We start from the raw sequence: 27946 nt of genomic DNA, 5'->3' as shown, positions 1-27946 counted from the left end.
ATACATAGGTATATGAAATACACAAGATTAGATATTCAGGGGGAAGCACCCCCAATTTAGTACTGTAGCAGAAAAGCTGCTTTCACAGGAGGATAGGGCCAGGTTAGGTAAACTGGTGAATTGGACTATGGACTATACAGGCAAAGCAGCCCAGAGCAGAGGTGGTTAGCAAAAGAAAGGGTGCCTTGTCAACCCTCAGGTTATTCCCCCTGTCTCATCCCCTAGGCTAGCTAAGATAAACAGAGGTGCTGCCTCATGTCTGCTGTAAACAACCTTCTTCCTGACTGCCCAGTGCCCAGATTTCGTTTTGTATTAACCAAAACCTTTAACCCCGAATATCCTCAAGACCCCCTTTCCCTCCCATCCACAAGTTAATATTCACAGATTCATCGTCCCTTTGTGCACGTCCATTGCCATGTTTGTAAGCTTTCTGATCCTAATAAAAATGGGGCAAGGACCCTTATTCAGGGCTCTTGTCTTTTTGCGGACATTAGCCATCTCTTGCTTTCAATCCTGCATCCCGCTGTTTTGCTAGACAAGAGAGAACTTTAGACCCAGAGTCTATGACACAGGATGAGTTGAATTCTGTAAAATCCCATCCCCCTTTTGCTACCATGGGAGTTCTAGACTACTGAACACTGAAGCACTGCAGCCTCTTTGCTGTGATTTTTTTAAATTTATTATTGAGAGAGAGAGAGACCAAGAGAGTGACTAGGGGAGAGGCAGAGAGAAGGAGAGACAGAATCCCAAGCAGGCTCCATGATGTCAGCACAGAACTCAATGCAGGGCTCAATCCCATGAACTGTGAGATCATGACCTGAGCAGAGATAAAGAGTTGGACACTTAAACAACTGAGCCACCCAGGCGACCTTTAGCTGTGAATTCATGGTGAGATTGCACACAGAAGTAGTGGTCATACGTGGAGGGGTGGGAATGATTTAAGGTTATCTTCTCATCCCCTCACCTTGTCACAAAGCTAGGGGGGCATTCCAGGCTTCCCTCCTGTGACAGCCCTGGAAGCTTCCATCTCAGCAGCCAGGCATGTGGCAGGTCTTATGAAATACTTGTTGAGTGGCCATGAAAGAAATGCACCTCTGCACCAGCTGGGGCCCACCTTAATGATTAAGACAAGAGTGGCCAACCTGGGTCATATTTTAGAAGAAGCCAGGCAAAGCTCATCCCTTCTACAAACCAGGGAAGTATTTAGGATGCAGGAGAAAAATATAAATATTTACAGTGGGATCATTGCTTTTTTGAATTCTTGGAGAGATCAGTTAACCAAATCAACAGCTATTTTTAAACTCCATTATTTTATAATAACCACCATTTTAAAATACACATTTCATGCCTGGCATTGGATTAGGTGCTGGGCCCATGGCAAGGAACAGGCAGGCTCCATCTGGACCCTTCCTCAAGATGTTTAGTGAGAAAGATGAGCCAATCTGGTGTGATGGGGTATTTTATGAATAATTCTCCTGTAGATATCTATTTTGTCTTATGTGGGCCTATGGGTTCTGGTCACATGCAGAGGCCAGATAAAGAATGGCTAACCATTTAAGCATTAAAACCCCAAGAATCAAACAAGTTTTTTACAGGGCGTGCGATTTTATTTTATTTTATTTTATTTTATTTTATTTTATTTAATTAATTTATTTATTTATTTATTTATTTTTTTTTTTTTTTTGAAAGAGGGAGAGAGAGAATCCCAAGAAGGCTCCACACCCAGTTTGGAGCCCAATGTAGGACTCGATCCCATGACCTTGAGACCATGACCCTTGAGCTGAAGAGAGAACACTTAACTGACTGAACCTCCCAGGTACCCTAGGGCTTTATTTAAAATGTGTTCTATCGGGGCATCTGGGTGGCTCAGTCATTTAAGCGTCTGACTGTTGGTTTCGGCTCAGGTCATGATCTCATGGTTCATGAGTTCAAGCCCCATGTTTGGTTCTGCACTAGTGGTGCAGAGCCTGCTTGGGATTCTCTCTCTCCCTCTCTCTCTCACTCAAAATAAATAAGCTTAAAAAAATGTGTTCTATCGCCCTACCTTAGAAACCAGCCTATCAGGAGAAACATAACCTGTCTTTGATGATCTGGGTCAGCAATAACCTTTAGTGAATATGTTTTAACTATAAGTAGCATTCTAAGTGTGAGCACAGAGTTAAGGAAGATTGGCTGTAGATGAGTACCTAGAAAAAACAAAACAAAACAAAACAAAACAAAACAGCACATCATCTTCTTCTGTAGTCATCTGCCTCTGCTAAAAGCACAGTGAAGGGTATGCAGATAGATGTAAGATGACCAGGGTGTTGCAACCTTACTGCTGTTTAAACAGATCCCAAGTGTACTTGGGTGGTTGAGTCGGTTAAGCATCCAACTTCGGGTCAGGTCATGATCTCGTGGTTCATAAGTTCGAGTCCCACATCAGGCTCTGTGCTGTCAGCTCAGAGCCTGGACCCTGCTTCAGATCCTGTGTCTCCCTCTGTCTCTGCCCCTCCCCCACTGGTGCCCTGTCTTTCAAAAACGAATAAATGTTAATTAAAAAAAAAAAAAAACAGATCCCCAAAGCCAGGAGGCCACTTTTCCTAACCTCCAGAAAGTCACCTAATCAAAATCATGATCAATGTTCTCTCTTGGCAATGATATAATAAGCAATTTCTACATCACTACTTACAATATAGCAGTCCCTGTGGTAGAGGTCACCAAGCCTCCCTATGTGCCTTTTATTTTGGAGGTTCTTGCATTTGGGAAGCACCCATGTAACTGGGTTCTGTCCATCTACATATGGGTGGAAAGCAATGTATTCCACCCTCCAACATGTCGTTTAAAACCACCCCCTGGGGGCGCCTGGGTGGCGCAGTCGGTTAAGCGTCCGACTTCAGCCAGGTCACGATCTCGCGGTCCGTGAGTTCGAGCCCCGTGTCAGGCTCTGGGCTGATGGCTCAGAGCCTGGAGCCTGTTTCCGATTCTGTGTCTCCCTCTCTCTCTGCCCCTCCCCAATTCATGCTCTGTCTCTCTCTGTCCCAAAAATAAATAAAAAACGTTGAAAAAAATAAAAAATAAAAAAAAAATAAAACCACCCCCTGCCATCCCCGGCCCCCTCTCCCCTTTTGCAATGACCCTGTAAACTGTGCTTTCCAGATGACATGCTACAAGGTGGGAACAGGCTGGTTCCCTGCGTCACCACCTGGAGGAGAACCACCAGACCCACACTGGCTAGACATTTATTTTTGTGGTAAGGTCCTGAACGTTGGAGGTTTATTGGCTCATCTCTCATAAGAAATGCAACCATCTAACCAAGTTGCAGCCACTCTTCCCTCTCTATCAGGAGCAAATGTAAAATAAAATGAACAAAGGCCCTGCCCTATTCAGGACCCCTATTATCATCCTTATTGCATGGGCAGGTCATGAGAACATGTCAATCAAAGTGAAGTCTGAAGTGCATAACTCTCTCGATACTCTCCTCTGTGGCGGGGGCTGTTCTTATCCCCACTTCACATGCAAAGAAACTGAGGCTCCGAGAAGTTAGTTAATTAATTTGCCTAGAGATCCCCAGCTGTTAACTGGAGGTACCACAACTCTAGAACACATGCTTAGTCACCACACCAAACTGTCTTTCCCACTGGCCTTTGGTTTCAGCACCTGCCACCCCCTGGAGCACTGCAAACCTCACCTAACAGCACATTGATTTGTGGTGGCCTCGTGGTGACAGCCCTCATTCACACTGGGTCTGCTCTGCTGTAAGAGAGAGCACATGCAGAGCTCTGAGCACGGCAGGACATGTGACATCCCAGCAGAAAATGAAGCAGCATCTCCCCTTGTGAGAGTATTTTCAGGGAGGCAATGCTTCTTCAAAGCCACGAATTGATGACCATTATGGGAAGCAGTCTCCGCCAGAGCCCTAGGTTAGGCCTGCGTCTGGGCTATTTTAATGCTTTCTTTTTAACAGAATTCTAGGCATAGGTAGCTTTAAAGTGATGTAGCCACCTGCGTGATGGATGACATTTCTCAAGAAACATCTTTCCTATTAACAATTCATACTCTGAATCACATTATACTCAGGTCCAGAGAATCAATCAATGAGCTTTGGTGTTTTGTCCTTTTGTTTTTGTATGTTTCTAAATCGTTCAAATTGTATACAAGTGGCTATTACCTTTATAATCAGAAACAAAAGGTGTTATCTACTAATGATACAATTACTAATACAGAAGCCATAACGTTGCCTCTTTAGGACAAACACCCTGACTTCCACAGTGGGCTGGTTTTGTTATGCTTTAGCAGACTTCAGATTTGGTGCATTCTTTCCCTAGAGGTACCAATAAAAAACTAAATCAATCGCATTCACTTGAGTTCTGTCCAAAATTCACTTTTGAGAGTATGGTGTCGCTGGATTATCTCGCCAGTGAAGACTTTATTTTAGAAAATCTCTAAATGTTTGGGTATGTAAAAATACTCATATTTCTCATGTTTGGGTCTGAGAACACTTCTCTGAGGCTCCCTGCTTGGCTACAGTTCTGACAAGTGTGGCCCACAATGAATGGTTTTCATCCTGGGAGGAAACATGGGTCCTGGAATTTGGGATTACATTCCTTACTCAAATCCTGGCTTCCAAGTCTTTTAATCCTGGGATCCTGAGCAAGTTAATTATACCGGTCTGAGGTTCAGTTCTACTGACCCATGAACTGTGGGCCAGGCTGTACTCAGAAACAAATCTGAAAAAACAAACTGGGAGTTTCCTTGAACACTGCTCTTCAGCATCTGATTTTGCGGACTGTTTTCTTTTTTCAAATCTATCACAATCCTTCACAGTATAATAAGAAAAGCCCTTAAATGCATGCCTGGTAATACTCTGTGTGTGGTAACACTCAATAAAGATTAACTCTTGTTACAATTATTATTACTATCACTATTATTCTTATTTCTATCTGCACTTTGGATGCCTGACACACAGGATGCGACATTTGTTGAGTAGGACTGAGTGACTTTCAGTGAGAATTAAGCCAGAAATAAGACTCTCCCATCCTTGCTATAATGTCCTCCTGGGCAAGACACTGTTTCTCTAGACCTGGAATTGCAAAAAAAAAAAAAAAAAAAAAAAAAAAAAAAAAATATATATATATATATATATATATATATATATATACACACACACACACATATATATATATCTATCTCACCAGGTCTCCTTTTACAGCTTGGCTGTGATCCAAGTGGAGGGATCCTCCAAAATATTCCCATTAGCACCCTCACCTGATCAGCTGCATGGCATGGTTTTCTCTTTTAAGTTACTTATAATTTTCTTTTGGCTGGTTCTACCTTCTGACTTTGTAATTTTCCCCCAATCCAAGATCCAGATTCTCCACTGCTGGTCTTTGGCTGTGAAGAGAGGAGAAGGGAAACCCCTAGGGTCACAGAAAAGTCAGGAGGCCTGAGACACAATCCCAGACACGAACAGGCAATGCCTGTGGCTTCTCTGAGCCTCAGTTTCCCTTGCATCTCAAGGGGTTCTCTGAGGTCCCAGCTCTCTGAATAGATGCCCTTCCTCTAAATGTCCACAGCACACACACTGCATTGCTTGGTGTGGCCCAAACACTGGCCTCCAGGCTGGGTATTTCCTGGGTCTCTGGTCTCCCTGCCCAGCATCTGCCATGTTTGGGATTTGTCCTGGAAAGTCCCTGATGAGCTTTACAATCTGCTGCTCCTGTATGCAATCCTGGCTCTGGCACCACTTACTAATTTTGCAACTTTGGATAAGTTCACTTAACTTTTCAGAGCCTTAGTTTACCTATCTACAAAATGGAGACCATGGCACTTAATTCACAAAACTGTACAGGGACCCCAAATGGAATAAAATGGATGAAGTTCTCAACACAGTGGGAACCTACATTTTCATGTTATTCTAATCAGAAAAGCTCTATTCAACTTAATTAGACAGTTTTAAAAAGCATATCACTCTTGGGCATAAAAAGAAACACATAAACAGAAACACATAGAAAGAAACATATAAGCCAAGTTAATTGTTTAATGTCTTTAAAAAACTTCCTCACATTCAGAATCCAACCCTTCTGGAGCATTCTCATACTGGGGTTGGTTTATGGCCAGGTTTTATTCATATGAAATCATCCTCTGTGACATCAAGAGGAAAAAGAGCATAAATGATGGGGGTTTTTCTTAACTTAAATTTTTACTTGTTTAATTTGAAAAAATTAGAAAATCATCAGTTTAAAAGTAGAGCAGCTAACACACTGGGGGCAACAAATGTCTAAAAATAACTCAGTCATAAAAGTACAAGTATACTATACAGTATCACGTATCTCAGAACAATAAATAAAAACACAAAATGTATTTCCTTCTACATCAGACTGATTTCTCCTCAGAAAGAAAACAAAAGGCAACTAAAGATCTGAGGTTAAAGTCAAACATACTGTTATTCAGCAACATCTAAATAAATGACCCACACAGCACAGTGTCAGCACATAGGTAACAGCCCCAAAATGTTATGTGTGCTAGTTACAAGATCTTGGATACATACTTTTAACTTTTCTAGGACTCCCCTTCTGGAAAGGTAGGTGGTAGGATTCAATGAGGTGTAGGATGTTTCTGCTATCTAAAGCTCTTTGTCTATATAGACGCTCATGCAACTTTAATTCACCATCTTGTTTGGTCACTGAATGCTGTCCCTTTTTTATAGCACCTGGCACTGAAGCACATTCATGTAGACAATTTGTAAATTTATAAACGTCCAGAGGTAATACCCTTTGCATTTCTGAAATTAATCTCTTCTATATCAGGAGACTTTATATTTCTTCCCCAATAAATGAAAATATATTCAGGTAGATCCCATATCAGAGACATGATTTTTTTTCTATTGTAAATATAGCTTCTGTAGCATTATTTGCCGTTCTGAGAATTTCATTAGATTCAGAGGAAAATCACACCTTGTAGAACCGGATTGTAGCACATGTTGATTGTAATTGTAGGTCTCAAGTCTCCCAACATCCAATTAAGGTTTTGTTCCTAAAAGAGTGAGATTTTACTTTTAAAAAAAGCAAAATAAAAGCCCAAGGATGTCACAAAATAGACTGTACTCCACCTGAACTCACATGGAATGAAAACTGCACCAAAGAAATGAAAGATTTTACATGACCAGGAAAATCCTCCTTATGGTAAAGAAGGTCAGTTCTCAGTCAGAAACTAATAAAGTTAGAGAAGAATATTGGTGAATGTTTCTGCTGTGAGTGAAGACAGCTCCAGTTTACTTGAGGATTTGGTTTTAAACAGTCATTTCCTGGAACCTCTAGGCTATGTGGGGTCAGATCGAATCAACAATTTATAAAAGCCTTGGGACTTCCTGATTTCAAAACTTACTACAAAGCTACAGTAATCAAAACAGTGTCATACATTTGTCTGTCCTTTATAGACCCTCAAATAGAATAAAAAGCCCAGAAATGAACCCATGCATAAACAGTGAAATGATTTTCAACAAGTGTGCCAAGACTATTCAATGGGCAAAGGATAGTCTTTTCAACAAATGGTGTTAGGAAAACTGGATATCACATGCAAAAGAATGAGGTTGGTGCTTACCTTACACCATATAACAAAAATTAACTCCAAGTGGATCAAAGACCTAAGCATAAGAGCTAGAATAACAAAACTCTTCAAAGAAAATACAAGTTGGATCTAGCAGTGAGTTCTTGGATATAACACCAAAAGCACAGGCAACAAAAGAAAAAAAAATAATAAATTGGACTACATTAAAATTAAAAACATCTGTGCCTCAAAGGACACAAGCCATAGAGTGAAAAGGCAACCCAGAGAATGGAGAAAATATTTGCAAATCATATATCTGATAAAGGATTAATATCCAAAATACAGAGAGAATGCCTATAGCCCAACAACAAAAACAAACAACTGGATTTAAAAATGGGCAAAGAACTTGAATAAATATTTCTCCAAAGAAGATACACAAATGACCAACACACAGATGAAAAGATGCTCAACATCACTAATCACTAAGGAAATTCAAATCAAAACCACAATGAGACACCACGTCACATCCATTAGGATGACTCCTATTAAAAAACCAAAGTGGCGTGCTAGGGTGGCTCAGTCAGCTATGTGTCTGACTTCAGGTCAGGTCATGATCTCATGGCTCATGGGATCGAGCCCCACATCAGGCTCTGTACTGACAGCATGGAGCCTGCTTGGAATTCTCTCTCACCCTCTTTCTCTGCCCCTCCTCTGCTCACTCTCTCCTCAAAATAAAATAAGTAAATAAAAACCAAAATAACGAGTGTTAGTGAGGACATGGAGAAAACTGAAACCCTTGTAAACTGTTGGTAGAAATGTAAAATTATGCAAGCTGCTGTAGAAAATGGCATGGCAGTCCTCCAAAAGATTAAAAACAGAATCACCATATGACCCAATAATTCCACTTCTGGGTATGCTCTCCAAAGAAGTGAAAACCACATCTCAAAAAGGTATTTGAATACTTAGGGTCACAGCAACATCATTTACAACAGCTGAAAGGTGAAAGCACCCCAAGTGCCCATCGATGGATGAATGGATAAATAAAATGTGGCAGACACAGATATAGATATAGATATAGATATAGATATAGATATAGATATAGATATAGATATAGATATAGACATATAGATATAGATATATTGGAATATTATACAGCCTTAAAAAGGATGGATATTTTAACACCCACTACAATATGGCTGAATCCTAAGGACATTATGCTAAGTGAAATAAGCCAGTCACAATGAGACAAATACTCTATGATTCCACTTAGATGAGGAACTTAGAGTAATCTAATTCATAGAGACAGAAAGTGGGATGGTGGTTTCAAGGAGCTGGGAGAGGAGGTGGAGAATTAAGTTTAAGGAGTACAGAGTTTCAGTTTCAGAAGGTGAAGAGAGTTCTATGGATGGATGGTGGTGATGGTTGTAAAGCAATTTGAATGTTCTTCTTTTTTTTTTTAAAGATCCTTTTTTTTTTTTTTTTTTTTTTTTAAGTAATGTCTACATCCAACGTGGGGCTTGAATTCACAACCCTGAGATCAAGAGTCGCATGCTCCACAGACTAAGTCAGCCAGGTGCCCCAGCAGTATGAATGTTAATGCCACTGAACCATACACTCAAAAGTGGTTAAGATGGTAAATTTTGTTATATTTTACCACTATTAAAAATAATAAAAAACTTTAACCAATCTTTTATTTGAAATTCTTTGTTAATAAAAGATGAGAATATGGTAGTCCACTAGCAATAGGACTTTACAAATAGGGGCATCTGGGGGCTCAGTCAGTTGAGCCTCTGACTCTTGATTTTGGCTCAGGTCATGATCCCAGGGTAATGGGACCGAGCCCTGCATCAGGTTCTGCACTGAGCATGGAGCCTGCTTAAGATTCTCTTCCTCTCTCCCTCTACCAGTCTCCCCCACTCCTGCACGTGCATGCGTGCGCTCTCTCTAAAATAAAATTTACAAATAAAAGATTGCAGGGGGACAGTCCCTCCCTGACCTTCCCCTAACACCTCTGTCTTCTTCCCACACCCCTTTTCCTATGTCACCAATTAACTGCAAAGAAATTACTGGTAGAATTTAGGATGCAGAAAGGAAGAGACTTGAGAATGCCTGGTAAATCTTTAATGAAATATAAACATCACAGAAATACTTACTACTTAGTATTTCTATTTTAGAGGGAAACTGTAAAGCCAGATTTCCCAAGTATTTCTCTACAGCTGGGGCAGGAGCAGAGCTGGAGGCTTGGAGAACATGCGGAGGATGGGCTCCTATGCACAGAGCTCCACACTCACCTAAACAATAGTGGGTCACGTGACACAGTTGCTGTATCTGATAGATGGCTGACTTGTCTAACAAAGTGCCACAAACTGAGTGGCTTGGAACAACAGAAATCAATTGCCTCATAGTTCCAGAGGCCAGAAGTGGAAAGCTAGATGTCTGTAGGGCTAAGCTCCCTCTGAAGGCACCAGGGAAGGAACTGTTCCTTCTTTGCCTTTCCCAGCTTCTGGTGGCCACGGGCACTGTTTGGCCTGCAGACCTAGGATTCCAGTCTCTGATCCTCACAGGGCCTTCCCCCCATCTGTTTTCAGGTCACCTTCCCTACCTGCATGTCTCTGTCCAGACCCCCCCCCTTTTTAATGTTTATTTATTTTTCAGAGACAGAGAGAGACAGAGCATGAGCAGGGGAGAGGCAGAGAGAGAAGGAGACACAGAATCTGAAGCAGGCTCTAGACTTTGAGCTGTCAGCATAGAGCCTAATGTGGGGCTCGAACCCATGAACCATGAGATCATGACCTGAGCTGAAGTCAGATGCTTAACCGACCAAGCCACCCAGGTGCCCCCAGATTACCCCTTTTTATAAGAACAGCAGTCATCGGATGAGAGACCCCCCTCATGACTTCATCCTCTTGACTGAATCTGCACAGACCCCATTTCCAAATATGGGCACATCTGCAGTACTGGGGATTAGGACTCCCATAGGTCTTTTTGGTGGGGTGGGAGGGGGGCATCATTCAACCCATAACAGGGTGTAAAGAGACTGATCACGTATCCGGGAATTGTGACCAAGGCACACAATCAGAATGGGCATGTTCAGCAGTAAATCGTTAAGTGCACGGCCAGAGTGCCTGACAGGAATGTCCTGTCTCCTGCTCTGTTGTGCCAGAGCACGGAGCCCTGAGCACCCTCTCAGGAGTGGGTGAATGCCAAGCATGGTCTCTGACGGCTTAAAGACATGGGCAGGCAGAGTGGGTGGTTCCTGACCATTGATTTGGAGAAGCTCTGTCCATTCAGCCTCTTCAGCTGGTTTCAGTGACCTCCTGTTGGCCCTGGGAGGTGCTGGGGCCTCTGGAGGGGGGGTGCTAAATGAACCACAGCTTTGCCCCCTGCTGGCCTGGGGTGTGCTAGAGGCCAGAGGACAGTATTTGGGAGATGAGTAATAGAACCTCAAAATTCCTAATGTTACCATGATTGTGATCACAGTCACTGTAAAAAATAACATCATGGAGTGGGTAAAAATAAAATAAAATGATTTTCTGGAGGCATTTTCAATTCCTTCACATGCCACAGAGGCAGAAGACAAGGTGGGAATCACAACTCTTCTTGACTGAATATTCCTCTCCCATCTTCTGCAATCCGTGGCTCTAGATGCCTCACTTCTTCTCTAGTTGCAAAAATACTGCTTTTATCACTTGCTGCTCCAAGAAAAATACAATGTGCCCAGCCCACATTCCTATCTGACTTCCTTTGGAAACAGAAGTCAGGGCTGGTTCCGCAGAGCACCGTGTGTTGCCCTATGGCCCTGTCCTCTCAAGGGACCCCCAGGCTCCCCTTCCTGCTTCGGTGAACTGTGCTGGGTGCTGGGCTCAGGAAGGGAGAACTGACACTTGAGTTGGCTTAGATGCATTATGGAACCTGAGTTCAGGAACTCAAGCTTTGTCTTTACCAATTCTCTGTGAAAAAACAGAGGGAACCTGTGAAGGTCTCCAAACCCTGCCTGTGTGTGAGAGGAGTTATTCCACAGACAGAACCTAGGGTTAGAACGAAGGAATCCCCAAGGCCATGGAGACAGGTGCTTGCTGTTCAGCAGAAAGCAAGGGCATGACTGTGAGTTTTACATAAAGCTAAATTTCTTCCTTTTTAATTATATTCATTATTATAGAATATATTTTATTAGTTTATTTTTACCCACCCCGTGACATTATTTTTTACAGTCACTGTGATCATAATCACCGTATCATTAGGAATTTTGTGTGCATTTGCTCACAATTCCAATGTGACCCTTTTATCTAAAAGGGGAAATCTAGACAGAGACATGTGGGTGGGGAAAGCGACCTGAAGACATGTAGGGGGAAGGCCCTGTGAGGATCAGAGACTGGAGTCCTAGGTCTACAGGCCAAGCAATGCCCAAGGCCACCAGTAGCTAGGAGAGGCAAGGAAGGAACAGTTTCTTCCCTGGTACCTTCAGAGGGAGCTTGGCCTTGCAGACACCTAGCTTTCCACTTCTGGCCTCCAGAAATATGAGGCAATTAATTTCTGTTGTTCCAAGCCACTCAGTTTGTGGCACTTTGTTAGGGCAGCCCTAGGAAACTAATACACCTTCATATTTCTGCATGGGGATACCTAGAAAGATATCATAGGGTAGCTGCTAAGAGCTTAGATCCTGGTATTTGATAGACCTGGCTTGAACTGTGGCTCTTCCACTTCATGCTTTGTGACCACAGATTAGTTACTTAACCTGTCTGTGCCTCAGTTTCTACAATATGAAGAAAAGAGGAAAAATTAGAATATTTCATGGATACCAGGGTATGATGCATGAGGTGATCACCTCACAGGCTTGTTAAGATTCTGATAGGAGGTCAGCAAGTGTGAACTGAGCACAGGGCTGCCACATGGGGGCACTTGGTACCCTCAGCTGATGTGATTATTAACGGGGACCTTGGACCCCCTGTCAGTGGAAGCTTATGACTCATGCAACATGAGCTCTGCATGGCTCCAGGGCTGGCTCTAAGGGTGCATGACCCATGTAGCCACACGGGCCCTGCGTTCACAAGAGCTCCACCCTTAGTTTAATGCTCTGCTGACACCACCTTGAAATTATTAATAATTTTTTTTGAGAGAGAGATAAAGAGAGGGGGGGGGGCATGTGAGCAGGGGAGGGGCAGAGAGAGACAGGGAGAGGGAGAGAGAATCCCAAGCAGGCTCCACACCACCAGCACAGAGCCTGATGCAGGGCTCGATCCCATGAACAGAACAGAGAGATCATGACTTGAGCTGAAACCAAGAGTCAGATGCTCAACCGACTGAGCCACCCTGGCACCCCATTATTAATTTTTAAACAAGGGGCTCCCATTTTCATTTGCACTGAGCCCACAAATTATGTAGCTGGTCCTGCCTTGCTCCACCAGCCATGCACATGGGCTGAAAAATCTATCTGTCACCAGAATTTGCAAGAGCAATTTCTCTTCAGAAGTTAAGGGACTCTCAAGAGTCTAGCTTCTTTACTAGCTTCAGAGCATTACTGTCCCCCAGTGCCATCCGTCAGACGTGGGTTGCATTTAAATTTTCAAATTTGTCTCAGACTTAATTTGAATACGACAGGTACTTAAAAAAAAAAAAAAAAAAAAAGCTCCCTTGAAGAATTTTTCCCAGGGTTTGGAGAAAAGGATAAAGAGGAAGGACTTTCATAGCCCATTTCCAACCTGATTCTTCGGCGTGCACCCTGGGGCCTTGCATGGTGTACCTGAGTATGAAACGTGTCCCACTGGCACTTGTAAAGGCTCCCTCAGAACAAGGCACACTTTTATTTTTAGCCCAAAGGGAGATTTTGGCCTCTTTAGCCACGCTGCCCCAGCCTTCAGGCATCTCTCTCCTTAAATGTTGCATTCAACAAATATTTATTAATAAGGATTTATATGCCAGCGCTACTCCAGGTATTGGGGAGGCAACATGGAACAAAACAGACAAAATCTGAATTTCCTCATTTATATCAGGCAAAAATAAAAGCTTGATGAAAAATAAGGCAGGGAATGTAGATGCAGTGGGTCAGGAGGGTGGGACTGAGGTTTGCTATTTTATAGGGGGTGGTCAGGACCAGCTTCTGTCAGGACATTTCGGGGGAGACCAGAAGGAAAGGAAGGGAGGGTCATGTGGGTATGTGGAAGGAGCTTTCCAAGCCAAGGAAGAGCCAGTGTGGAGGCACAGGAGGGTTTAGGCCTATTTACTAAAGCAAGGATACTGGTGTGGCTGGACTGGTGAGAGGCAGACAGGTGAGTGTGGTAAGGAGAGCCCCTGGCTCAGGGGGACTGGCAGGTTGTGAAGAAAACTGTGGATTTTACTCTGAATGAGATGGAAATTGGAGGGAAAGGAAATGTCCTGATGGCTGTGAACTTGCTAACAAAACATGGACAGGAGGCAAGAACAAAGCAAGAGATCAGTTAGGTGGACACTGCAAGACTCCAGGTGGGAGATGACAGGGACCTTGAGGTGGCAGGAGTGGGATGGTGAGAGGTGGTCAGATAGGCATCTATTTTGAAGGCAGGACTGACAGCACTGCCGATGGTCTGGATGTGGGGTGTTGGCGGGGGGTTGAGGCAGTCCAAGGTGCTAAGCATGAACACCTGGAAGAATAGTGCCATTTCCTGATGGGGACACGATGGAGAGCAGGACAAGGAGCCTGTCTGAGACATGTTCAGTTTGTGATTGCTATGAGACCACCAAGTAGAGATATCAAGAAGGCCACTGGATATGCAGCAGAGGCTGCCATTCGGGGAGACCTTCTGCATACAGCAGGTACTTAAAGCAGTGGGACTGGATGAGGTCACCTAGCACAGGTATCAGTAGGGAAGAGAAGAGGCCTAGGGACAGAGTCAGGCACTCTGATGTTTAGGGATCGAGGAAATGAGAAGAGGCTAGCAAAGGAGGCCAAGAAGGAGACCCCAATGAAATAGGAGAAGCAAGAGAAGATGTGGTCTTCATAGTCAAGTATTTGTAAGAAGGAAGGACAGGTACCTGTGTCAAATGCTGCTGGAAAATCGAAGGAGATGGGGGAGAAAAATTGATCATTGGATCTGCCAACATGGAGGTCATGGGGGACCTTGACAAGATCAGTTCAGTGGGCAATGTCTTGACGGAGTGAATGTAGGAAAGAATGCAAGGCCCTATTGTAGGGCCAAGTTGTGGAGGCAGGAGCTGGTAGTGGATGTGGGATGAAGGTAGGTTCTCCAAAGATGGGCAGAATGCTTGTGCCTGGATGGAAATCACCCAAGACAGGGGAAGGGGGAGACTTGGTGATCCAGGACAGAGAGGGGGTGATTGCTGTGTCAGAACTTTAATTCTAAAGTTCTCTTTTGGCCAGCAAAAGAGCGGATTCAGGATTGAAAGCAAGAGATGGTTAATGTCCAGGAAAAGACAAGAGCCCCGAGTAAGGGTCCTTACCCCATATTTATTCAGATCAGAAGGCTTACAAATGTGATGGGCATGTACAAAGAGACAAAGAAACTAGGAACATTAACTTGGGGACATGAAGGAAAAGGGGGATTTTGAAGATATACAGTGTTTGGGCTTTAGGTCAATATAAAACAAAATCCTGGTGCCAGGCAGATGGGTAGATGCTTGTCAATGGCAGACAGGAGGCGCCATGCCTGTTTATCTTTGCTAGCCTAGGGGATAAGACAGAGAGAGGGAATAACCTCAGGGTTAATGAGGCACCTTTTCTTTTGTTAACCATCTCCACTCTGGGCAGTCCATAGTCCAATTCACCAGTTTACCTAGCCTGGCCCTATCCTTCTGTGAAAACAGCTTTTCTGCTGTAGTACTAAATTGGGGGTGCTTCCCACCTGAATATCTAATCTTGTTTATTTCATATACCTATGTATTGGGCACCTTTGCGCCTGTTCCTACTCTAGGCCTTTGCCTCTCCCTCTCTATTCTGGGGGTTCTGTACGCCCTATTTTGGGGTGCCTTTGCACCTCCCTATTCCTGGCACCTTTGTGCCTCCTTATTCTTGGGGTGCCAATCTGGTTTACCCAAACTTGGGTGTAAGCATTTTATGACTTTGCATTTCTTTATGCCTTGTTAACCCATTGGTGTAAGCCTGGGGGATTCCTAAGCTTATCCCCCACACTGCTGGAGTAATGTCCTTGAGAATGTGAGAGAAGTTGAAACCTACTGTACAAGCAGGGGGTGGACCCCCTAGAGGAGCACAGATGTTTTATGCTTTGTGGCAGAGGTGGAGTAGCGCATGTGGGCACAGGTACAGGTCTCGTGGCAGTTTTAAGCTGGGAGTGATGGAAGTTCTGATTAATTCTAGTTTCTCAGTGAAATAAGAAGTAAAATCATCAACTGAGAGTGAGGAGGGTGTGGGAGGTTTGAGAAGGGAGGAATTCGAGTGAAATAATAATCCAAGACATATTTTTTCAAAACCTATTAATAGGTTGTGAAATTGATTTTGAAGGTTGCCCTTGGCACATTTTAAGTAAATGAAACAGGACAGGATCAGAGAAAAAGGGAAACATCACAGTGTTAGTTCCCCAATCTTTATTTCATTCCTGTATATATGGATGTGATTTTTTTTTTTTTATTTTTAAGTTTGTCAAAGACTGATCAGAGCAAGAGAATGGACAAGTTAATAAAAATGGAGCACCCACATCCACATCCACCTGCCTGGTGCAGGCACAGACTAGGGAAGGTGTGGCTCAGGGTTGAGTTTAGTCATGGGAGTCACTTGAGAGAGGCAGGCAAGACAGTTATGCAAAGGAAGGGTTCTACTCCCAAACCATGGGATCCCCACTGGAAAGGAGGCAGATGTAGACATGAGGCAGAGGGACAGTGACCAGGGTGCATGGTTGGTGAATTGTAGAGCATGGTAGTGGCTGAGCCAAAGCAACTCTACAAGAAAAACAAGATTTCCTAATTCCTCCTCAAGACTGAGGGCAAGGCAAATTGTGTTCCTTCACCAATGTTCATTTGCAGAGGTTTTCTGTTGAATGGCTTATCATAAAATGCTTTATCAGTCAGACAGCACTCTCCTTGTGTCTGTGTTGGGCTTTGGTATGGTGTGTAAAAAATCTGAGGTCAAATGGTATCGTATTTTGGTCACTTTTCCCAGCATTCACCAACAGGAAATTTCTCTCAAAGGCAGTTTTGTTGAATTAAATAATACTTCACCATTCCATTGTAAGTTACTTTCAGTTCAATCAACCTTCAACAACTATTCTGCTATGTTCATCAGTTATTATTTCTATTTCTAGAATGATATTTATTTTAGAAAAGCATCATAATTCTTAAGAGCTATGAAGTCTTATGTGTTTTGGTTATGTTTTCTTTTCTTTCTCTCTTTCTCTCTCTCTTTCTTTCTTTCTTTCAAGAGAGAGAGGCAGAGGGAAAGGGAGAGACAGAATCCCAAGCAGGCTCCACACCCAGAACACAGCCTAATTCAGGGCTTGATCTCACAGCCATGAGATCATAACCTAAGCCAAAACCAAGAGTCAGATGCTCAACCGACTGAGCCACTCAGGCACTCCTGAAGTCTTGGTTCTTACACCAGACCCCTTTCCTCTCTGGAAGAATTGAATATAGCTTTCCCTAAAAGCCTTTCACACCTTCACTATATAGTCTTTCATGGGATGTGTTAAGAATCCCTCCATACTGAGGCACCTGGGTGGCTCAGTCGGTTGAGTGTCCAACTTTGGCTCAGGTCATGATCTCGCGGTTTGTGAGTTCGAGTCCCGCGTCGGGCTCTGTGCGGACAGCTCAGAGCCTGGAGCCTGCTTCAGATTCTGTGTCTCCTCCTCTCTCTGCCCCTCCCATGCTCATGCTCTGTCTCTCTATCTCTCAATAATAAACAAATGTTAAGAAAAAAAAAACTTAAAAAAAAAATCCCTCCATACTAAAGACGAACTAAAAGCCACAAGTTTAAATGGATTCATGGTAAAAGAGTCACTACAATGTTACACTTTTGTGCCATTCATTTTCTTTCCTTCTTATAGCTGATCATATTTTTCCTCTTGCAATTACAATTTTAATGGTTTCTTGATTCTTACACTAAATGAAAAATGCCTTAGAGAAACTAAAAGAGGGACACCTGGGTGGCTCAGTCAGTTAAGCAACTGGCTCTAGGTCAAGATCTCATGGTCGTGCTATCTTGCCCCAGTCGGGCTCTGCACTGGGTGTGGAGCCTGCTTGGGATTTTCTCTGTTCATCTCTCTCTACCTTCTCCACTCAAGCTCTCTCTCTCTCAAACTAAATAAATACACTTAAAAAAAATAAAAAACCAAAAGAGATTGATTTCTATCTCATATCAGTCATCCAAATCAGACTTTGTCAAGGTATCTCTCTTGAGATCTTGAAACACAATGCTTAAAATCTCATCAAATTCCACATGGTCCTGCCTCTTATTCTGATTTCTCTGTCTCAACCATTATTCCAGGTGTTGTATGCTCAGAAGAGCAGATGCATAGAGTTCTTACTGGTGGGACATCACTGGTGGGATCCACGTTAGATTGCAACCCCCTGGTAACAGCTTACTCCCTCTGTGAGGCTGCCTGTGATTGGCTAGTTTGAAACAAATCACATATCCCACCGTCTTGTGCTTCCATTGGGGGGGCCCTGCACCCACCAGAAACAGGAGGAGGGGATGATGGTGGTTATGGGGCAGAAATGATGGAGGCAAGAGGTGCATATGCTCTCAGATGCTTATATGTATTTATAGAGGAAGAATTTGACAAATGACTGGCCTGGACAGTCAGGGGTATAGACTGCCATTACCTGACATGATTAAGAAATTCTCCTTCAGATGTTCAAATGTTCTCTTGTCTCCTCGACCCATGGTTCTCGGTGTCCTCCATTCTACACCTCATCAGTCTTCAAGGAACCAAGAGCCAATGATCGATTATAGAAACAAAGAGCTAACTATGTCCAAGAAGGACATTTACACAGTTACAAGCATCCTGTGATTACCATGAATGCTTCCAATAAGGTCTGAAGGCATAAATGTCTGCGGTAAAACTGTGGGAAATAACACTGCTGGGAAACATCTGGGATGGTCTTTGGGGGGCCAGGGTGACTGCTCACAGGCATGAAGGCATAACCCTCCTGGCAGAGGGTTAGTGAGGAACTCTTGATCCTCATCCATCACAAGAAATGAAGGGGGGCTAATTCTTCCTGACCGTCTGCCCTGCCGGCTTCTGTGAGGCTGAGAACAAGCATTCCCCAGACCCAGGCAGATGCTACCAGTGGTCTGCCCATCTCCCCTCAGACTCCTCTACCATTTTCCTGGCCTAGGCCAGCACCTGTCTCTGTGGGAGGAGGGCTTCAGGCTGACAGGACCTGCTGTGCCTGCACGCAGAGTCAGCAGAAGTGCTGGGGGCGGCCCTTGGCCAAAAGCTGACCCACGCAGGGGGAGAACTACTCCAGTCAGCTGGCCTCTGTTCTAGCCACTCTGGTGGGCCCTAGCCAGTCTCCAGAACTTTCCTGTGAAGACCTCCCCTTATTTCCTGGTAGACAAAGGAGGATGAGATTCTCCTTAAATCAGAAATAAGGCACAATCCCCCACAGAGCCTGAGCATGGCTTTGTGACAGGACTGTGCTGCCAGGGCAGTAGATGATAGGTTTCCCTCCCAGACTCTCCCCATCTCTCCAGTCTGATCTTTAGGACATGACACTGTCCTCCACAGGTCCCATACACTGATTCTCATTCTTTGCACCTGACATTCCTCTATCTGAAACCCAATGATTACTAGTCGTCCACCAAATAATCCACCTTTCAGAGCTAATCCCTTCCACTGTGAATCCTTTTCTGATGCCTGGGACAAGATAAAGTGCCCCTTTTATATGCAACCAATGGCACGCTTGAATAGAAAGAGGTCACTGTGCCCTGTCCTCACCCCTGCTCTTTGATATGACTCCACCCCTAGTAGGTACCAGAGTCCTGTGAAAATTCAGTATAAGAGAAGGGGCTGGCTCAAGCCAACATTACAATGTAGACTATCTATATCCTTTACAATACATTATGGCCTAAGGTCACCCTGTACACTGTTTAGGGAAAGACATTAGCTAAAAATATTAGGCATAATTGGGGTATGAGACAGGCCCACAGGAAAACTATGTGTAATGCCAAGTATGTGTTAAGTATGTGTCAGGACAGGAATGCAGAGAGAATGGGTAGGAGGCCCCAAGGACAGATGGCCAGGAAAAGGGAGGGACAGGTTGCTGTGGAGTATGACTGCCACTTCATACATCAGACCTCACCCTACCAAGGGGTAGAAGCTTTGAGAAAAGAACCCTACATGGATATCTTCATCAACCTGGGTGGGGGGGCCTTCCTGTCTGCTCATCTCGTTGGCCCCTCCCTCTCCTCCTCCCTCCCTCCTTCCGCTCCTTTTCTGAGAAGCCACTAAACTGTTGGGGGTGGAGTCTCCTTCCTTCAGGGTGTTGATCCAGAGAAGCCTCTGAAATACACCCCCACCACCCCTGTGTTTGATTAATAAAGAGAAGGCCTAATAAAAAAGAAAACATCTTCTTTAAAAAGACAGGGCCTCTGTCTTAGTTCCCATTCAGATCTCTAAACTGCCAGGGGGAAAAACTGCATGGGAAAATAATAAAGCACTTTAATTAGGAGTTTTTGGGTTCAAATTCAGCACAAGTCTGTCTCTGGAATCAAGCACTGACCACACTGCCCTGTCCTCAGCAGCATCTGTAAGCACCCCCTGCTAAGCTGGGGGGCCCGAAGGACCAGCAATTACACAGACACACCTGCATCTGCACCAGTCAGATCTCAGATCTCAGATCTCAAAGGAACTCTGAAGTCCCTGAAGTCAGTCAGGATTCCACACCTCTCAGCAGCACAGAAACCAGACACCAGAGTGGCCTGAATATGCATAACCAAGGCCTGCGGGTTGCATTCAATTTGTACTTTACTAGAGGAAGATCAAAAATTTTCATCAAGTCTTAATGTATCAGTGTCCCGGCTTAATGCAATTCCAGACAAACCCCACAGAATGAAATTTGACTGGAAGAATTAACAGCATAACCAAAAGAATTTGGAAAAAAAAAAGAAAGATGAAAGTATGGCAGATGGAGTAGGACTTTCCTGCCAAACAGTACAGATTACAGAGCTGGGGAGAGATTGATCCATTCACCAAACGATGCTCGGTAAACTAAGAGTTAAGCTGATTCTCTTTAAATCTGTAAAATGGACACCATCAAAGTTAGAAGGAAACATAAATGGTTAGTTGTTTGAGGATGCAGAAGGGCTTCCCAGGCACAAGAACCGTTAAGGAAATCCAAAGGAAAAGTACAAGCATTTGACTCTACAAAACGCCAAAGTGTTTGTAGGACAAAAAAAAAAGTCATGAACACTCAGCACTTAGACAAGAAAAGTCTGGATAGTGAGATGAGGGGTATTGTTTGGATGCCACCTCACTCTGGCGCCATGTGTCCAAGTGACAAACCCCGTGCCTTCCAAGACACAGCTGCTGGTTTCAGCCCCGCCTGCCGGTGTGGGATCTTGGCTCATTTCTGGGGACTCAAAAGTTCCTGTGCAACCCGACCCATGAAGGTGCCTTTTGCTTACCACAAAGAAGAAATATCTGTCTTGATTCATTTTTTAAAATATTTATTTATTTTTGAGAGACAGAGCATGAGCAGAGGAGGAGCAGAGAGAGAGGGAAACAGAATCCAAAGCAGGCTCCCTCCCGGCTCTGAGTTGTCAGCACAGAGCCTGACAAGGGGCTTGAACTCATGGACCATGAGATCGTGACCTGAGTTGAAGTCAGAAGCTTAAACGACTGAGCCACTCAGGTGCCCCTGTCTTGATTCATTTTTAAGAAGTATTTTTGTAATCAAAGCACAGTTAAATGCAGTTGGACATTAGCTATTTGAGAAAAAAAATAAAAACACCTCTGGTGATTTCATAATAAAGAAAAAAATGTCTTATAAAGCAAATAAAGTTTATTTAGCTTCCTATTTAAACTAGTTAAGTGTTTTGATTTTTGTATTTAGTATTCCTGACCTAGAACATGCCATCATATATGTGAAAACCAAAGTGTTTGTTTATTTCATTTACTATGTTATCCTACTCAATTAAAATAGTTAATTCATTAAAAATTGTAAAATACAGGGGCCCTGAGTGGCTCAGTCGGTGAAGCATCCAACTTCGGCTCAGGTCATGATCTCGAGGTTCATGGGATCAAGCCCCATGTCGGGCTCTGTCCTGACAACTCAGAGCCTGGAGCCTGTTTCGGATTCTGTGTCTCCCTCTCCCTCTGCTCACACCCTGCTAGTGCTCTCTCAAAAATAAATAAACATTGAAAAAAGAATATTAAAAATACTTAATGACATGGGATAGCCTGGGCCCTGACCAATCACAACAGACGCTGGCCACAAACTAGCAGGTTGAAAACTCTGGACTATCCGCTCATCGGTTCTTCCTCTTCCTTCCCTGTGTCTGGCTTCACAATCTCCATCTCTGCTCCTGGATGTGGGCTTCCTGGTTCTGCTTTGACCCCTTCCTGCTTGGCCTGTGGTCTCTCCCTGTGTAAAACAGCTTCCCTGTTTTCAGTCCCCAGCGTGCCCCAATGACACCTTGTTTCCAGCTGCTTATTGAAAATTTCTATCTTGGTAACATCCAGAACTTTTGTAGGGGCCAAGGGCAGCCCACCCTAAGATGGGCCAAGATGCCATCTTCATGGCATGAAGATTATTTTGACTTCAAAGCAATCAAACCCAGCAGATTCGAGGAAAAGCTCTTTACCTCTCCCTCAACTGCCTGTCCGTACCAGGAAGAGAGCTACTACCAGAGATGTCTCTGTACCTAAGAAACTTATCTGCATAATAGGGCAAACTCAGACCCCTAACCCTCTCCTTATCCTCATGTTGCCTGACTGTCCTTGGAATCCCAAGTCTGTGTGGATTCCCTGTATGTCATTAAATTTGATTTTTTCCTGTTAATCTGGCTCACAAGAATCCCATTTATTCGATTCAAGTCCTTAGAAGGACCTTGAAGGGCAGAGGAAGTTCTTCCTCTGCAACACTTTTAAGTTCAAAATATTAAAAATTAAAAAAAAATCACACTATTTCCCTCCCACTTTCTTCCTTGGCCGTAAATGCAGGAGTGAATACACACACACACACACACACACGCACACACTTGATAGGTCCATTTTTCTCCAAACACTAGTTTCCTTGACTTCTGTGATACCGTCCTATTCCATTCAAATCCCAGAGACTACTTCCTTTCCATGCTTTGGAAAAATCTCCGAAAAAAATCTGGAGATAAATTCCCTCAGCACTGGAGACCCAGAAATGCGAGTAGGCAGAAGTTACTGTCTGCTTGTGGCCACGCCCCCTCTGATGTCAGTATCACCTTTCCCAAGGCTCCTCCACTAGCCTGCCAGAGTCCTCTCAATCTCTGAAATTCAAACTCTGGCTTCCCCCATTGATCTCCTGTCTTAAATGCAAAAGAGGCTGAACAGCCAAGGTTACCCATCTGTGAAAAAAGCTCAGAATAGTTGGTTGCTGGCAAACTCTTTCTTAAAAACACCAGATTTCAAACAATGGATGCCTGTGAAGTGGCCCCTGCCATCAGCAGCCCTTTGTTCCAGATCCAGTAGCTACCTTTTCAGGAGTAAATGTAGCCCTTGACCCACTACAGAATCCACACTGCCAGCTCCCAGGGAGACAAGTGAAACCTCCGGGGTGCACCTTCTCACTCAGTGGAGGTGATCAAACAAGATGTGCGCCAGCCCAAGAACCCCTACCTTGCCATCCCACATACACAGCCGCATGGGAGGCACACTCAGCGAAGGCTGGTTGACATCTGCATGAAGACATGCTCCCTAGAGCCTGTTTGCATTGTTTACTCGACTCCTTTGGTTCCCTCAAATCTGACCAAGCCCTGGAGAATGACTCCTGTTAGTCTGGCCCACAACAGCTGCAAACAAACAATTTACAAGGGGGGATTACTGTGCCTTTTTAATGTCCAGAATTTAGATTTTTTGCTGTCCTAAGCACTAATGGTCCTTGGAAACTGCCCAGATGTCAGAGGTGAACTAAAAAAACATTTGGGTGAACTAAACAATCCCCAAAGCGGACTCCTTAGAACACTGGATCCTGAAGATGCTTCATGAGAAAGAGCGTTCTGTGGCCAAATGAAGTTGGCAAACAGTCCATATTATGGCATCACCCTAAAGAGACCCAGCACACACTATAATAATAAAGGCACTAAAAAGTCCTGCAGAGGAAACCCTGTTTAACATTAGCATTTGTCCTAATGCGTTCTACCACTGTAACTCTTTAGTAATTTTTTCTTTAGTAAAGTTGCACCCTAAAACACAGCTTGGTTAAATTCTGCTGCAGACAGACACTGCCCGGGGTGTACCTCTGAGCACAGACACCTCTAGCAACTCAGCTGTGGTTCAGGGAGATGTGTATTGAGCCTGGAGCCCTGGTCCCAGCTTTGGTGCTTTGGCCTCTCCAGGCCTCTAAGTGGAATTAACAGTACTTTGGTGAAAAACAACTGAGGTATTATCTGTAAAAGCATTTTGCAAAGTGCTATAAAAATAATGATTATCTGCTAAGGATATACATCTATCTACTAAGGATATACCAAGGGATACTTTTGTTCATTCTTTTCAATGTCCTGTCCCTGGTGTTGGAGGTGAGTCAGGAAGAGCTATGATCTGGCTTTTGATTTTGTTCACAGACAGTGGGCAAGTGGGGTCCACACCTGTGGTGGCCCTGACGTCTCATCAGGGAAAGGAGGAGGGAGGTCAGGGGAACCTTCCCAGCTGAAACCACCAGAACTGTGAAAGACCATTAGGAGGGCTGGACATACATTGGGGGAGGGGGGGGTAGTGAGACCTAATACCAAGATGACATAGCCTGGGGAGTATGTGAAGAATGGGTCCCATTAAGGCTGGCCTCCCAGGGCTGCACGCCCTTGCACGTAGAAATCAGTTCTCAGTCTCCTCTATGCAGAGGAAGCAGATTCAGTCCAGTAAAGAGGTTGATTTGGAGAACCGAACTCCTCTTTTTTTTTTTTTAATTTTTTTTTAACGTTTATTTATTTTTGAGACAGAGCATGAACGGGGGAGGGTCAGAGAGAGGGAGACACAAACTCACGGACCGTGAGATCATGACCTGAGCTGAAGTCGGCCGCTTAACCGACTGAGCCACCCAGGCGCCCCCCGAACTCCTCTTTGGAGTAGGTAGTGGCCCTTGACTTTGGTGAAGGGGAGGAAAGGCCTCAAGTGAGGACAGAAGGGCTGCTGGGAAGCTCTAGTGAACAAGCACATCCCAGAGCCCCAGAGGGAGTCAAGCTCCTCCCATCCACCCCTGCAAGGGCAGCAGGTGTGGTTCATTTTAGGTCTCCTTCTCTACCTAGCTAACCTTCTCTACCTGCAGAAAGTGGCCAGACAAAAGAGGTCCTGGTTGCTTTGCTCTCATGTCCTCAGTCTCCAACTACTGACAGCAGAGTCTGTAAACCTCATAACTCCTGTCAACCACCAGCCTTCTTCTCTAGACCCAGATGCAAGGACCCCTCACTGTCCCAGGCCCCACCTGACCCCTGACGCCCTCTATAGAACTACCCTAGTACCCCAGCACAGGGAATGCAGGGGTTCTCTAGAGACACACTGGAAGCTGAGGCCAAAAGGAAAATGCACACTTCTCTATACACCTATCAAAATATCCCCCCATATTTGAGCTGGGTAAAAAGTTAATAAAAGCTCCACCGTAAAAAAAAAAAAAAAAAAAAAAAAAAGGACTATATATAAAGCCAGCATTGCCTAATCTGTTGCAGGCCACTGTCAACCCTCATAAACCTCCAGGTGGGGACCGGACAAACTGAGGGTGACTGGAAACCACTGTTCCCATTGCACAATAATGCAGGGGCCTAACAAAAGCTGTCTTTATGTTAAATGTTGGTATTTTGTTCATCGTTGATTTTTTACATTATTTTTTAAAACACTGCCTTAAAATATCTTAATTACGGAGTACTGCCAGTGTTTATTTTTGCTCACTATTCACAAAGTCCTGTCGGTGGGAGAGTGCTCTGAGATTTCCTTATTGATGACAGCACGTTCCTAAGAACCCCCAATGTGCCCGAAACCCTCGGGCCTGCAACAAAGTGCGGCTCTACTATATGCAGCCTCCTCTGCTCAATTAGGAAAACCCAAAGGATTCGAGATCTTGGAGAAGAAAGGCGCCTCTTAGGGCCCAGGGGACCGGGTCTTGCCCTGTATTTCTTGGCAACAAATCACAGGCTTTAAAGCAGAATTCTGCAAACGCTGCCGTCCCCCGACCTTGCAGGGGCGCCCGGTGCCGGGTGGGCGGACGCTGCGCGGGTGGAAGCCCAGGCCAAGGGTGGAGGCCGAGCCCAGAAGGGGGCGGAGAGGCCTGAGGGTGGGAAAGTGGCCCCGTCCCTTCCCGGCAGGAACCTCGGGCTCCTCCTCCTCCCGCAGCGCAGCCATCAATCAGCGCGACAGCCCAGCGCCCCGGGGCCAGACTCACGGACCCTCCCACGGGGTCTTGTGCCCCCGGAGGAGGAAGCCTCGGAAGGGGGCGTCTGCCCGGGCACGGAATGGGCGCACAGACTGGAGCTGCGCTGGGCACCCGGGCTGTGCGACCCCCAGTCCCGCCCGCGCTCCCAGGCACCAGGCGCACTTGACACCCCGTAGGCGGCCCGGAAGGTAGAACTCAACAAAGGTGCCCCCCCCGCCCCCTCCTTCCGCGAGCACTCACACACACGGCACCTGGAGCCACCGCGCCCGCACCCTCCGGCTGTCCCTCACCCCACCCCCGCAGAGGTCGGCTAAGGATACACCAAGACACCAACTGGACCTGCAGTCGCCTCAGGGCCCCGAAAGGTCACCCTACGCGGGTCCCGGCGTCCCACTCCCTAGCACCTCCTCCCCCACCCGTTCCCACAACCCCTCGAGGACACTCGCTCGCTCTCTCTACCCCCAGGTCCCCTGCGGAGGGGAAGACAGTGCGAGCAGCAGCAGCACCCAGGGCCTCGAACCCCGCACAGCTCCCGCCGGCACCCCGGAGCCTCCCCGGGTGCTGGGTGCGGACACCGGGGGTGGGGTCTCCGCGGCCACCGCCCCTTACCTCGCGCAGGCCCTCCCCGCAGGTCTCGGAGGCGGGGGCGAGCGGTGGCCCGCGGACTAGCGCGGGGCTGGGTTTCCCCACTGGGGCGGAGCGGGAGGTGGAGGAGGAAGAGGAGTAGGGGAGCGGAGGGGAGGGGCAGGCTTTGTGTCTGCCTCCGGCCCTCCCACGGCTCCGGCGCTAGCCATCCCCCTCCCCCAGTCACCCTCCGGCGCCCGAGGAACGGACGGGGCGGGGGTGAGATGAGGGGGCGAGGACGGCGCCTGCGCGACCCCGGGTCCGGCCGCCCCCTCCCCTCGTGCAGCGCACCCTCCGCCCCTCGGGACTTGCAATCTAGGCGCCTGCGGGTGACCTGGAACCCTAGCTGCAACCAGGCGAGCCGAGACCGAGAAAGTTGATCTAACCCGGAGCAAACTTGGCTGGATCAGCTCCCGACGCGCCTCGGCGCCCCCGCCCTGCTCCTCTGCACTCCCCGGGGAGGACCGGAGTTCTGTTCTCGGATATTCTTCTCTGTCTCCTTTCTTTGCGCTCACTGCTGAGCAGTTCAACCGCGCGCACACCTCTCCCCCAAGCCAGCCCCGCCAGCCGGCTGCAGACCCCGGGATCAGCCGCGCGTGCTGGGAAGCCCCTGTCGGGGAGGCACGCGTGGGCTCCGGCCCTTTGTCCTGTGCCCGGACGCGCTGCGGGGGCCCGGGTGTTTCGTTGCATCCCCGCTGGGAAGCGGGCGACCGGGGGCAGTTCCTACGTGTGCAGAGCTGCCCAGCCCCGCCCCGGCCCCAGGGAGCCAGAGTCGCGGGGAGGCGGGATGTGGTTTAGCTCAGCTCTAAGCCACCCTCGTAACGCCTGGGGATAGCGAAGAGGGCTGACGGGGAGCTGGGAGCGGCCCTGCCAGAAATCTGCAGTCGTCTTTTCTTGCGAGTCAGGCCCGTCCCTGGTGAGCGGCTGTGCTTTTCCACTTGCCTGCCAAGGAGAGCACCTTTGTGGGGAAATTGCTAACAGTGTTAGAGTTACCGAAGTAGCTGGTGTCGCAAAAGGAGCCTCAGGCACCTGTTTGGGACAGAAGCAGGAAAAGGAAACAAAGTCCTTATTTTTATTCAAGGTCTGCTTCAGACAAGTAGCCAAAGAGGAGAATAGCATTGGTGTTCGTTCTTGCGATTCCTGCTTTCTAAAGATTTGTTTCATAATCAGCTCAGCTCCCAGGAAATCATTACCCACTGCACTTCTCTTAATGTTCTAAGTCACCCATTCAATAAATTATTGAGCACCTGATATGCACCAGGCACTGAGCTAATAATGTTAGCTCAGTGTTCCCAGG

General features: G+C 45.9%; 1 protein-coding gene across 1 annotated transcript in view; it reads right to left on the bottom strand.

Annotated features, from left to right (window-relative positions):
- Positions 1-26703, bottom strand: part of RIN2 (Ras and Rab interactor 2) — a 226817-nt gene extending 200114 nt beyond the window's left edge. Inside the window, exon 1 of the mRNA XM_030310181.1 lies at positions 26635-26703. The gene's annotated coding sequence lies outside the window, so the exon portion shown is untranslated. The remainder of the gene's footprint in view (positions 1-26634) is intronic.
- Positions 26704-27946: the final 1243 nt, after the last annotated feature.

This window comes from Lynx canadensis, chromosome A3, assembly GCF_007474595.2.
Source record: "Lynx canadensis isolate LIC74 chromosome A3, mLynCan4.pri.v2, whole genome shotgun sequence".
Lineage (NCBI taxonomy): Eukaryota > Metazoa > Chordata > Mammalia > Carnivora > Felidae > Lynx > Lynx canadensis.
The sequence above is the reverse complement of the archived record's forward strand: the minus strand, read 5'-3'. Positions and strand labels throughout refer to the sequence as shown.